A 12,624-nucleotide genomic window follows, 5' to 3' on the forward strand; every position below is an offset into this window, starting at 1 on the left:
AATAATTTTGGGTGACTTTAACACACCTCTTTCATCACTAGATAGATCTTCCAAACAGAAGCTGAACAAAGAAATATGGAACTCAATAATACAATCAATAACTTAGACTTAACTGACATATATTGAATATTCCATCCTTCAGTGGGAGAATACACTTTCTTCTCAGTAGCACATGGATCCTTCTCTAACATAGACCATACATTATGCCACAAAGCAACTCTTAGCAAATATAAAAAAGTAGAGATACTACCCTTCATTCTATCAGATCATAATGGAATTAAATTAGAAATCAATGATAAAATAAAAAATAAAAGTCACTCCAACACCTGGACACTAAATAATAAGCTATTGAATGAACAATGGGTTGCAAAAGACATCAAGGAAGAGATTTAAAAAAATTTAGATTTGATGATGAAATAAAAACCTTCTATGATAAACAAAAATTAAAAGAATTTACAACTAGAAAGCCTGCACTACAGAAAATCCTCAGCAAAATATTCCAAATGAGAACACAAATACAACATGTTGAAATCTCAGGGACACTATGAAAGCAATTCTAAGAGAAAAGTTCATTGCATGAAGGAGTTCATTCCTTAAAAGAAGAAAAATTCAGCAAATAAATTATTTAACATTACATCTCAAAGCCCTACAAAAAAATAAAAAGAAAAAGAACAAATCAACACCAAAAGCAGTAGAAAACAGGAAATAATTAAAATCAGAGCTGAAATCAATGAAATTTAAACAAAAGAAACAATTGAAAAATCGACAGAAAAAAGTTGATTCTTTGAAAAAATAAATATAATTGACAGACCCTTACCCATGCTGATGAAGAGAAAGAGAGCGAAAACTCAAATTACTAACATACATCATGAAAAAGGAAATATCACGACAGACACTACAGAAATACAGAAGATAACTAGAAATTATTTTGAAAAGTTGTACTCCAATAAAATAGAAAATATCAAAGACATTGACAAATTTCTAGAGTCATATAACTTGCCCAAATTGAATCAGGATGATATACACAACTTAAACAAATCAATTTCAATGAAATAGAAGATGCCATTAGAAGCCTACCAACCAAGAAAAGCCTAGGACCAGATGGATACACAGCCAAGTTCTACAAGACCTTTAAAAAAAAACTAATACAATACTCTTCAATTTATTTCAGGAAATAGAAAAAGAGGGGGCACTTCTGAACTCATTCTACTAGGCCAATATCACCCTGATTCCAAAACAAGGCAAAGACACATCATAAAAAAGAAATACCTCTAAGGAATATAGGTGCAAAAATTCTTGATAAACTTCTGGGCAAATTAAATTAAAAAAAAACATCAAAAAGATTGTGCACCACAATCAAGTGGGATTCATTCCAAGAATGCAAGTTTGGTTCAACATATGGAAATCAATAAATGTAATTCACCACATCAATAGACTTAAAGATTATAATCATATGATCATCTCAATAGATGCAAAAAAAAAAACATTTGAGAAAACACAGCAATGCTTTGTGTTCAAAACACTAGAAAAATTAGAGATAACAGAAACTTATCTCAACATCAAAAAGGCTATCTATGTTAAGCCCTCGGCCAACATCATTCTAAATGGAGAAAAAAATTGAAGGAATTTCCTCTAAAAACTGGAAAAAGACAGGGATGCCCACTTATATTTAACATAGTTCATGAAACACTGGCCAGAGCAATTAGACAGACAAAAGAAATCAAGGGGATACACATAGGAAAAGAAGAACTCAAGTTGGCTCTATTTGCTGATGATATGATTCTATACATAGAAGACCCTAAAACTTCCACCAGAAAACTTCTAGAATTAGTAAGTGAATTCAGCAAAGTAACAGGATATAAAATCAACACCATAAATCAAAGGCAGTTCTGTATATCAGTGACAAATCCTCAGAAAGGAAAATGAGGAAAACTACCCCATTTACAATAACCTCAACAAAAATAAAATACTTGGGAATTAACTTAATGAAAGAGGTGCAAGATTTATATAATGAAAATGACAGAACCCTAAAGAAAGAAGTCAAAGAAGACTTTAGATGATGGAAGGATCTATCTTACTCTTGGGTAGGCAGAATTAATATTACCAAAATGACCATACTACCAAAAGCACTATGCAGGTTTAGTCCAATTCTGATCAAAATCCCAATGACATTCCTCATACAAATAGAAAAAGCAGTCATTATATTCATCTGGAAAATAAAAGACCCAGAATAGTTAAAGCAGTCCTTAGCAGGAAGAGGGAAGCAGGTGGCATCACTATACCAGACCTTAAACTATACTACAGAACAATAGTAACAAAAACAGGATGGCATTGGCACCAAAACAGACTGGTAGACCAATGGTACAGAATAGAGGACACAGAAACTAACCCACATAATTACAGTTACCTTATATTAGACAAAGTTGCCAAAAACATGCATCGGAGAAAAGATAGCCTCTTAAATAAATGGTGCTGAGAAAACTGGAAATCCATATGCAACAAAATGAAATTAAACCTCTATCTCTCACTTGCACAAAACTCAACTAAAAATGGATCAAGGATTTACAAAAACCAGAGACCCTGTGTTTAATAGAAGAAAAAGTAGGTCCTAATCTCCACCATGTGGGATTAGGCCCCAACTTCCTTAATAAGATTCCTTTGGTGCAAGAATTAAAATCAAGAATTAATAAATAGGATGAACTCAAACTTAAAATTTTCTTCTCAGCAAAAGAAACAATCTGTGAGGTGAATAGAGAGCCTACATCTTGGGAGCAGATCTTTATCCCTCACACATCAGATAGAGCACTAATCTCTAGGGTATATAAAGAGCTCAAAATGCAAAGCACCAAAAAAACAAATAATCCAATCAATAAATGGGCCATGGACCTGAACAGACACTTCTCAGAAGAGGATATACATTCAATCAACAAATATATAAAAAAATGTTCATCACCTCTAGCAATTAGAGAAATGCAAATCAAAAATACTCTAAGATTTCATCTCACTCCAGTCAGAATGGCAGCTATAATGAAGACAAACAACAATAAGTGTTGGCAAAGATATGGGGGAAAAGGTACACTAATACACTGCTGGTGAGGCTGCAAATTGGTGCAGCCAATATGGGAAACAGTATGGATATTTCCTGGAAAATTGGGAATGGAACTACCATTTGACCCAGCTATCCCTCTCCTTGGTCTATACCCAAAGGACTTAAAAACAGTATACTACAGGGACACAGCCACATCAATGTTCATAGAAGCACAATTCACAATAGGTAAACAGAGGAGTCATCCTAGTTGCCCTTCAGTAGATGAATGGATAGAGTAACTGGTATATATACACAATGGAATATTACCCAGCATTAAAATAGAATAAAATCATGGCATTTGCAGGTAAATGGATGGAGTTAGAGAATAATGCTAAGTGAAGTTGACCAGTCCCCCAAAACCAAATGCTGAATGTTTTCTGTGATATAAGGAGGCTGATTCATAGTGGGGTAGGGAGAGGGAGCATGGGAGGAATAGACAAACTCTAGATAGGGCAGAGGGGTGGTAGGGGAAGGGAGGGGGCATGGGGTTAGAAATGATGGTAGAATGTGATGGGCATCATTATCCAAAGTACATGTATGAAGACATGAATTGGTGTGAATATACTTTGTATACAACCAGAGATATGAACAAATTGTGCTCTATATGTGTAGTAAGAATTGTAATGCATTCTGCTGTTACATATAAATTAAAAAATTTAAAAAAATATATAGGTGGAATGGAATTCTTTATAGTATTTTCAAAGAATGATGTTACAGCATCTACATGGAAATGTCACCAATATATTATGTTGTGAAATAATGTGTACAATATGATTTCATATATGTAAAAGGCAAACATAAAATTAAACATTTACTTCTGTATTCATAGTTGTTTATGTGTATAAATATTTGTATTGGTATGGAAGTACAAATATTTGTATTTGAATATAAATATAAATATATGTGTTTGTAAATATTGGTATTAAAAAGGCCAGGAAACCTTAAACTATACTGCAGAGCAATAGTAACAAAAACAGCATGGTATTGGCACCAAAATAGACTTGTAGACCAATGTTACAGAATAGAGGACACAGAGACTAACCCACATAAATACAGTTATCTCATGTTAGACAAAGGCGCCAAAAACATACATTGGAGAAAGGATATCCTCTTCAACAAATGGTGATGGGAAAACTGGAAATCCATATGTAACAAAATGAAATTAAAACCTTATCTCTCACCATGCACAAAACTCAACTCAAAGTGAGTGGAGGACCAAGGGATTAAACAAGAGATTGTGTGCACAGTAGAATAAAAGATAGGCCCAAATCTTCATCATGTTTGTTTAGGCCCCAACTTCCTTAATAAGACTCCTATAGCACAAGAAATAAAACCAAGAATCAATAAATGGAATGAATTCCAACCAAAACCCTTCTTCTCTTCAAAAGAAACAAGCAGTGAGGTGAATAGAGAGCCTATAGAATGGGAGCAAATTGTTACCACACACACACATCAGATAAAGCACTAATCTCTGGGGTATATAAAGAACTCAAAAACCTTAACATTAAAAAAACAAAAAACCCAATCAGTAAATAGGCTAAGGACCTGAACAGACATTTCTCCAAAGATGATATACATTCAATCAAAAATATATGAAAAAATGTTCAATATCTCTAGCAATTAGAAAAATTAAAATCAAAACTACTCTAAGATTGAATCTCACTTCAGTCAGAATATCAGCTATTAAGAGTACAAACAATAAGTGTTGGTGAGGATGTGGGGAGAAAGGCACACACATACATTGCTAGTGGGACTACAAATTGGTGCAACCAATATGGAAAGCAGTATGGAGATTCCTCAGAAAACTTGGAATGGAACCACCATTTGACCCAGCTATCCTACTCCTCAGTTTATACCCAAAGGACTTAAAAACAGCATACTTCAGTGATGCAACCACATCAATGTTTATAGCAGCACAATTCACAATAGCTAAATTGTGGAACCAAACTTGATTCCCTTCAGTAGATGAATAGATATAGAAACTGTGGTATACATACAATGGAATATTACTGAGCATTAAAAGAGAGTAAAATCATGGCATTTGCAGGTAAATGGATGGAGCTGGAGAACATAATGCTAAGTGAAGTAAGCGAATTCCAAAAAAACAAATGACAAGTGTTTTCTCTGATATGAGGATGCTGATCCATAATGGGGATGGGGGTGGAGCATAAAAGGAATGGAGGAACTTTAGATAGGGCAAAGGGGAGAAAGGGGAAGGTACAGGAGAGGAGGGTAGAAAAGATGGTGTAATGAGATGGACATCATTACTCCAAATACATGTATGAAAGCACAAATGCTGTGACTCTACTTTGTGTACAACCAGAGACATGAAAAACTGTGCTCTATATGTGTACTATGAATTGAAATGCATTCTGCTGTCATATATAACACATTAGAATTAATAAACAAATTTTTAAAAAGGTCAGAAAGGACATATGATGTATTTAGTTTGCAGGGCTTTTGGTCAAACCAGAATGTGGGTTTTTTTTTTTTTTTGTATTTTAAATATTTTCTAAGGATGCATTAATATAATGACTGCATAATTAATATGTATTTATGATTTTGTTCAAGGGTGGGGTCACTCCCTCTCTAGATTATGGAAAGGAAAGTGCATTGAATTCGAAAATTGGTAACATAATTAGAGTCAGATGGAGAAAAGAGACAAGTGGGCTTTGGGGGTTCTTTCTCAAAGACTACATTTCACACCTAACTTCAATGTAGTAAGAAGATTTTTTTCTTATTTTTCAATTAACAAAAGGTGGAGAGAAATTATTTTGAAGATAGCTGTATTGCTGTAGTCATTGAGAAAAGCACCCTAAATATTACAATTTCTAAATATTACAATTTCTAAATATTACAAATTGTTTTATTCCTTTCAAAACTCACCATTGAACATAATATACAAAATAAAAAACAAAAGCAAAACAAACACTGTGGACTAACAATCACTTTCACTTCCATGAAACAGACTTTTTTTTTTTTTTTTTGCTACTGTCATATTTCTACTCTTACTTATTCAAGAAAAAAGAAATAGAGAGAGAAGTAGTGGAGCAGATTATTAAATCCATATCGTATACTATTTCTAAGTGAGAATCACTATTTCAAAGTCCTGAGTGTAATCAAGTCTTGAAGTACACTTCACTGCACGCCTCAAAGTCACTGGCAGTCCTCCAAAGAGACCAGACAGAACTTCAAATATTATTTCAGAACACTGAGGGGAAAGGGGAGAAGTGAGATTGATTTCATTTTAAATGACTGGAGCCTGGCTGTGCATGGACCAGTCTTTTTGCCTTTTTCTTACAGCTTTTGTTTGCCAAGTAGGGAGTATCACCTGGATTCTAGAGCCTAATCAAGAGCTCAGGGAACAAAGCGGGGAAGGAGGTGTGTGCTCTCAACAGCTGTCTGTGTATGTCAGCCTGTTACTGACATGAGCAGCTGTGTCGGCTCCCATGCCTTAGTGAAAAACCAGCTCAGATCAAAGAGCAAGGAGGAACAAGTTCTTCAGGACCACGGTTTTAGAGAAGCAATTTGATTCTCTCGTAGAGAGGGATGGCGTTTGCAGTCATTTACTGTGGGTCAAGGAGAGTCTGAAGAGAGAACACATCATCAAATTCTGTTCTACAATGTGAGCCGAGTAACCCTAACAGAAAACCAAAGCCAAATTCCTGAGCCAGGGAAGGAATCGCAGCCAATGTGGCAGGTGCCCAGGGCCCTGGTTGTGAGGTTGTCATCTGGGAGCCTGGAATATGGGAGGGAGTGGAAGGACTCTTGATCTGCCCCGTGTTCATGGGAGGCCATACACACAGAACCAGAGACGGGGTGCTGGGCAATGACCAATCAGCCTTATGGTATACACAGAAAGGAAAGCTATTTAAGCTATTGCAGGGAAACTTGCATGAGGAGGAGCAAGTGATAGGACGGGGGATGTTCTAGGGGGTAGGTGGGGGGGGAAGCAGCAAACTTTAAGGCCCCAGTAGTCCAGGCCACTAAGGAAAAGGGTTTACAATAGAATGCTCTCATCCTGACCAGTGTCCCTGGTGGTGATTCAGGGGGCCTTTTTCCTCAGGGAGATGAAACAAGATCCCAGCTGATGTTAAACCTCTTAATAATATTGGCTTAATAGTAAGCTGAGCTAACTGAAGCACTGGTTACTTTTACTGCATCCAGACATAAAGGAAGACTGATAAAAATCCTGGGATTGGACCTTATGGAGAATTTCTGATCTTTATATTTGTGTGTGTTTGTTTTTAACTTAGGGTTTTTTGTTTTATTTTGCTTTTTGGATAGGTACTATGTTCTCATGATTCAATAACCAGAACATATTAATAGGCAGACAATCCAGAATCCTTCCTATTCCCTGACTCCCATCTTCCTAACCTCACATCTCCCCTTCTTGCCACCTATCATTTTAGAAATTTTTATGTGTATAAAAAAGCATTTTTTTTTCTTTTTTGGTACTGGGGTTTGAACTCAGGAAATTTTACCACTGAGCTATATCTGCAGATCTTTGATATTTTATTTTGAGACAGGATCTCACTAGTTGCTTAGGGCCTCAATAAATTGCAGAGGCTGGCCTTGAACTTGAAATCATCCTTCTTCAGCCTCCTGAGTTGCTGGGATTACAGGCATGCACCTGGAAAACGCATATACTTTTAATTTACACTCTGAGAAAAAGTTAGTGACACCATAATTCCTTTTGTTTGTTTGTTTGTTTGTTTAGTTTTATAATCTTCTATTATATGGTTGCCCAAGAATTTAACCAATAGCCTATTGATGACACTGTTGGTTACCGCTTACCTTGATGAGTTCTATTTACTCAAATGTTGAAGTAAAACACCAGAGAAAAATGCTAAGGCAAGCATAGAGTAGAAAGTAATAAGATTTATTTAAAGAATAGTAAAACAGACTTCTCCTGGGAGGAAGAAGGGGACCCAAAGATGGAATCCTTGGAATGAGGAAGTCCTGTCCCTTTTCTACATCTAAGGTTGCCTTTGTTCTCCTACATTTTTCTCCCTTATCTTGTTCATTTTCCCCCAACCTGCATATGTGACTGGGTGATGTCAGTGGAATGGCCAGGAGGTGAGCAGGTAGGCTGGAAGGGCCATTGTAGTTTGCTGGGCAGAAAGGGAGTGGCAGCCAGGGAGCATTAATTAGTAGCTGTCTACTCAGGAGTTTCTTCATTAACCACCTTTTTGAGGAGGGGTAGTATAAGCAGGTAATCTTGGTAATCAAAGGGCTCTGGAGACATGAACAGTTCAATCTCCCAGGGGCAGTTTCCAACTTCCTGGACCCAAATTGGTCTCCATTTTCTCAATCCAACCTGATTACCTTCTACACTAACTGCCTGTCTTTAATTGTGGCTTCGCTGATAGACCTTAAATTGTAGCTTTTATTATTACCAACAATGTAACCAAGAAAACCATGGTGAAAACTTCCATCTCAGTGTAGTTTCAGTTTTAATTTTTCTTATTATGAGTGAGATGAAACATCTTTTTATTTGGATAGCAATTGTTTGTGTTTTCTGGAAATTGTTGTGTCCTTTGACTATTTTTGGTGGGTTTTTGGTCTTTTGTAATGAATTTCTGATATTGAACCCTTGTGTGCAGTTTTGTATTTCTTCATTTGTTTCAAGCATTCATAACTGCTTTTAAAACCATAGCATTTGTTTATTAAACTGTTACTTTAGCATTCTCATTAGATGAATTCAACATCTTTGTCATCTCAGTGTTAATGATTACCTTTTCTCTTCCAAGTAGAGATTTTCGTGGATCTCATTGAGACGAGATTTTGGATTGTGTCCTAGACATTTAGTTACTATGTTATATTAGTCTGCTTCCTATTTCCATCTTTGATTTATCAGTCATTCAGCCTTTTAAAGTTCAGAAGTCATGTGCCTTCCACTCTGGTCTGCTGCTCAAAAGTCTATGTTAAAGCATTGCAGGGAACTATTCCAGTCTGCCCCATTGGGTACTCTCTGAGGTCAATCTAAGTCAGACTCAGTGTTGGGTTTTTCCAAACTTCTAAACTTTCTGCTGTGTTCTTTCTTGTTGGTCTTATGCATGGACCATTTTGAGTTCTCCCTAGGATTTCATACATGGGTTTAGAAAATCACTTTTTCTAGTTCTTTCCTCTACACAGCCCTCCTGAACTCTGTAGTTAAGAGGGGAAAGGGTACTGCCTCTTGCCTCCTTATATGTAGGGGATGGGAAAGTGGCTCCCAGCAGTACCTGGTGAGGCAGGAGGGGTAAAGCTGTGTGTGTGTGTGTGTGTGTGTGTGTGTGTGTGCTATTTTCGTGGAGTAAGTCAGAATATTTTTTCTTTGCTGAAAACCCTGATCCTTTGGAAAACAAACAAAAAAACGAAACTTTCTTTTAGGTTTTTAAAAATCTGTACCTGTTACTGTTTTATTTTATTGTCTCCTGTATGTTGGGCTCTCCAGAGCCTAAGCTGCAACATACAGGAGACAATAAAATAAAATAAATAAAATAAACAAATAAAACTCAGGGTACTCGGTGCTGCCAGGTTTCCTTGAATCTGGAAGAACTTAATGCTATCTTTTTTTTCTCCACAGTCTTCCCCTCCTGCTACCACTGGGAAATGAACCCAGGGGTACTCTACCACTGAGCTACATCTCCAGCCATTTTTATTTTTGAGACAGTGTCCCAATGAGTTACCCAGACTGATCTTGAACTTGTGATCCTCTTGCCTCAGCCTCTTGAGTCATTGGAATTACATGCATTTCCCTCTATGCCCGGCATGTCAGTGACTTTATGAATTTTCTTCGGGGCTTTTTGTTATAATTAATAATTATTCTAGCTAGTCTAAAAACTAAGTTGTGGAGCTGTACCTACTTTTCATGAAACTGCAATCCAGAATCTACTCTTTTCCTGTTCTACTTCCCTGATCCATGAAAACTCCAGTAGGGCACCCCCAGCCTCGAGTTATTCATTCAGAAGCAGCCAGTGATGTTTCTCATCCCCCCCCAACCCCCACCTCCCAATGCAGCAGTGTCTCCTGCCTCAGGCTCCACTTCTCTGCTGCTAAGGTGAGTGGAAGGCATATTGCCCTTACAAACCATTCTACTTCTATAAACCATGGCTGTCTGGGTAGTAACTTCTTAGTCAGCCCAATACTACCCATTGAGGACAAGCTGAATGCTCAGAGGCAGTGCTATTTAAATCTGTAAAAAAGGAGATCTTTTCACAACTGTCTTATACTATGTGAGGATTTGTCCCCCACTTAGTAGTCAAATTTCACATATACCTCTTTTACTACCTGTTTCCAAATTAATCTCCCTTTAGCCAGCCAGCTGAGGAAAGGGACCATCATCACCAAGTCGGTGTTTCTCAAATACTCTGGCATCCCTGCCAGTGCTTAGTCTATCCCTGAAGGATTCAGTTCTGTTCTGTCTCTCACTGGAGGGCTTTCACTTAATTCTTTTTGTTTTCCTTTCTTTTTTTTTTTTTTTCATTTTCTTCTCCCTCCTCCTCCACATTTTTCTCCTCTCCTCCTCCTCCTGCTCTCTTCTTTTCCTCCTCCCCCTCACTCCCTCTCTCTCTCTCCCCCTCTCTTCACTAATGGGATTTTAACCCAGGGATGCTTTACCACTGAGCAACATCCCCAGCCCTTTTTATTTTGTATTTTGGGATACATTCTCATTAGATTTGCAGAGACTGGCCTCAAACTTGCAATCCTTCTGCTCAGCCTCCCAAATTGCTGGAATTAGAGGCATGCACCACTGCAATTTGAATTGTCAACTTGATTGGATTAAGAGATGCAAATAATTAAGAAGATTATGGGTGTGTTGATGAGGGTATGTCTAGGACTGATTAGCATGTGGGATGGTCAACTAAAAGGAAGACCCTCCCTAAGTGTGGGCAGCACTGACCAATAGGATGATGGCTTAGATGAAATAAAAGTTGAAAGAACAAGGAAGGAGCAGCAGATACAAGCTTCATTCTTCTTGAGCAGGTTTTTGATTGCTGCTATGATTGTCTGAGGATATTGGAGTCTCACTTCTTCACTCTTCCCAAGTTGATTCTCCAGAAGTCTTTGGTCTCGTACTAGGATAGCACCATTGATCCCTCTTATTCTGGGGCTTCAGCCTCTTGGACTGTGCAGCTACTATTCCTTCCAGGTCTTCTAGCCTGAGCCTGCAGATGGCCATTGTGGACTGTCTAGCTTCTGGTTGCCTGAGCCAACCTAATAAGTCACCCTTTAATAATTATACTTCCTGTTGATTCTGTTCCTCTAGAGAACTCTCGTGCAACCACTATGCCTGGCCTGAGGGCTTTTACTTGAATCAGATTTTTCCCCTCTGTCTTGGGGTTCTTTTCTCTTATATTCACAATGCTCCAAAACAAAACAAACAAAATCCAGCATGTAAATATGTCATCACAACAAGAGCAGACAAGTAAAATCACTTTGCCCTGGCTACCATCATCTCTTGTTTCCTTTCCAGACAAGCTTATTAAAAGAATAATCTACAGATCCTCATGTTCACATCCCACATCAGTGTTGCTTGCCTCTACTCCTCACTGAAGTTCTCCATCAACATCCTCAATAACAGAATATTGTCAACTCCAATGAGGACATTCCAGTCCCCCTGACTCCTTACTCTTACTCAAAACTCAACTCTTTTGCTTTTGTGATAGTTTCTTTTTCCTTCCACTTTTCTAATAATGCTTCATCTCCTCCATGGATTTCTCAGGATCCCAGCATCTTCTCAACATGAATGATGATATGAAAATATTGATGATAAAATAATAATGATCAGCCTCAGTCAGTATTTACTGTTATGCCAGGCAGTTAGAATACATTATTCATTCATACAAACCCTCATGAAAATCCAATGTTAAAATGTCTCCTCTCCTTGAGCATTTTAATGTTCTTTCATAAGTGACATCCATCATTAGAGGCTTCCCAACTTGGGCTTCCAATTCCTAAACCAAACTTCCTCCTAACTTGAAAAACCAAGATGTCCTTAGTATTTAGTCAGAGTTCTCCAGAAAAACAGAACCAATAGATAGATAGTAACAGATTTATTGTAGGAATTGGCTCTTGTGGTATGTTAGTCAGCTTCTCATCACTTTGACCAAAATACCTAATAAGAACAATTTAGAGGAGAAAAGATAAATTTTGGCTCTTGGTTTTGGAGGTTTGAATCCACGGTCAGCTGGCTCCAAGGCAGAAACATCATGGCAGAAGGGTGTGGTAGAGACATGCTGCTCAGCTGATGACAGAGAGAGATAAAGAGTAGCTGGGGAGAAGATAAACCCTTCCAGGGCACACCCCCAGGGACCTAATTTCACCAGCTAGGTTCTATCTTCCAATAGTCCACTGATAATCCACTTGATTCATCAAGTGGATTAATTCACTGATGGGGCCAAACACCTCATGGTCCAATTATTGCTTAAAAGCCTCACTTCTTAGCCTCCTCAGCTAGAGTGATTGACAAGAACACCTATATCATCTGGCATCTCCAGATGATTTATGCTCTGACGGCATAAGCAATTTACTCCTAGAGGAGATGTCAT

The sequence above is a fragment of the Urocitellus parryii genome, chromosome 4 (assembly GCF_045843805.1).
Source record: "Urocitellus parryii isolate mUroPar1 chromosome 4, mUroPar1.hap1, whole genome shotgun sequence".
Lineage (NCBI taxonomy): Eukaryota > Metazoa > Chordata > Mammalia > Rodentia > Sciuridae > Urocitellus > Urocitellus parryii.